The sequence below is a fragment of the Oratosquilla oratoria genome, chromosome 42, assembly GCF_046742065.1.
Source record: "Oratosquilla oratoria isolate Oo_2021 chromosome 42, ASM4674206v1, whole genome shotgun sequence".
Classification (NCBI taxonomy): domain Eukaryota; kingdom Metazoa; phylum Arthropoda; class Malacostraca; order Stomatopoda; family Squillidae; genus Oratosquilla; species Oratosquilla oratoria.
In genome coordinates, this window is record NC_134818.1 from 13,465,695 (window position 1) to 13,468,194 (window position 2,500).

A 2,500-nucleotide genomic window follows, 5' to 3' on the forward strand; every position below is an offset into this window, starting at 1 on the left:
AATCTGCATAACCTCCCACAGTGCCTTTCTGTCTACCCTATCATAAGCCTTTTCCAGATCCATAAAAGCCCAAAAAACATCCTTCCCCTTTCCTATAGCTTTCTCACATATCTGTCTTACCACAAAGATCTGATCTACACAACCTCTACCCGTCCTAAATCCACACTGTTCCTCACCAATTACTCCTTCTGTTCCTCTCCTAATCCTCTCAATTAAGATTCTCCCATAAGCCTTCCCTACTACACTCAACAGGCTAATCCCTCTGAAATTACTACATTCACACTTGTCCCCTTTTCCCTTGTACGTATATATGCCTTCTGTTCTTCTTTCAACTTGTTTTATTTTTCGGACTTCTCTGTCTGGCTCCCTAACAACGATCCCTATATAGAAAATAGGACCCCTTATATAGGGGTTATATTTATGTACATACATGTATATATGTATATATATATATATATATAATATATATATATATATACATATATATATTATGTATATATATATACATATATATTATGTATATATATACATATATATTATGTATATATATACATATATATATATACATATACATATAAATATATATACATATACACATATACATATACACATATACATATACACATATACATATACACATATATATATACATATATTATATACATATATATATATACATATATTATATACATATATATATATACATATATATACATATATATACATATATATATTATATATACATATATATATATATATACATATGTATATGTATATACATATATACACATATATATACATACATATATATATACATATATATATGTATATACATATATGTATATACACATATATGTATATATATGCATATACATATATATATACATATATATATATATATATCATATATGTATATACATATATATATACATATATGTATATACATATATGTATATACATATATATATATATACATGCATATATATATATATAATATATATATATATATATATATATATATATGTATATATAATGTATATATGTATATATACATATAAGTATACATATGCATATACATATATATTGTATACACACACACATATATGTATATATATATATATATATACATATACATATATGTATATGTACATATATATATACATATATATATATATATATATATACATATGTATATACGTATATATATGTATACACACACACACACACACACACATATATGTATATTATATATATATATATATATATATATATATATATATATATATATACGTATATATCCATGTTGTTCTTGAATATATTTCTACAGATTCCTTAATTTCAGACTGTGAACCAAACCATTTTATTACAACAATTATCTTCTATTCACCGTAATATTTTGAACGGTAGCGATAATTGTCTTGTGGTTTTCACAAGTCAATAGATGAATAACGATCAAGTCTTTTACGAGGAAGTATTGAGTTATTCTTCTATGTATAGGTACTCGTGTAAGGCTAATGGTATTGCCAAACCGTCTTGGCGAAGAGTCTTGAAGAACAACCTCACCGAAAATTCTTGCCGAAGGGTCTTGTTGAGATTTGTCCCCAAGGGTCTTGCCCAAAACCATTTCCAAAATTTCTTGGCAAAGTGACTTGTGGCAGAGTCGATTTGTTAACCTGATTCATTAAGCTTCAATATTTTTTCCAAAGATAAATTCTATAAGATTGGGGAAAGGGTAACGAGATAGCCCCTGAATTTGTGTCTACGTTTCTTGCATCTTATACCGTGTACTTTGTACATGATATGTATATAAACAAAATTAAGTTGTGAGTTGATATAGTAACATTTGTACAGTATAAGACATTAGAAGAGGTCGCTCCGTGAGGTGCCTGTGTGTGCATTATGGAAATAATCATATTATGTGTTCCTCCTGTTAGTTGTGGAATAATGATGGGTTGTTCTCATATAATGAGTCCTTCTGGTATGAATAAGCTCCTTTTGTTGTGAATATGATGTCGAATACTCGTTAGATATACGATCTGTTCCTGACTAGATGGTGCCTGTATTGTGGACAGTTTTTGTGTTGCTGGACAGAACCATTTTGAAGGCGCAGTTTTGAACTCCATGGAGAGGAGGAGGAGGAGGAAGAAAACAAGGAGGAAGAGGAGGATGACGAGTAGGAAGAGAAGGAGTAGGAGTATGGAGACAATATGTAGAAAGAAAACAAGGAGAAAGAACAAGAAGGAAGAGGGGAAGAAGATGACGAGTAAGAAGAAGAGGGAGAAGAGGAGAGAGGAATAGAGGAGGAAGAGTAGGGTAGGAAAGGTGACGAGTAAGAAGAGGAGGTGGAGGAGGAGAAATAGGATAGATAGTAATAGGAAGAGGAGGAGGAAGAGGAGGAAGATGATAAGCAGAAGAGGAGAAAGAAAAAGGAGATAGGAAGAGAAGTGCGAGACAAAGGAAGAGGATGGTGACTAATAGGAGGAGATTGAGAAGTACAAGG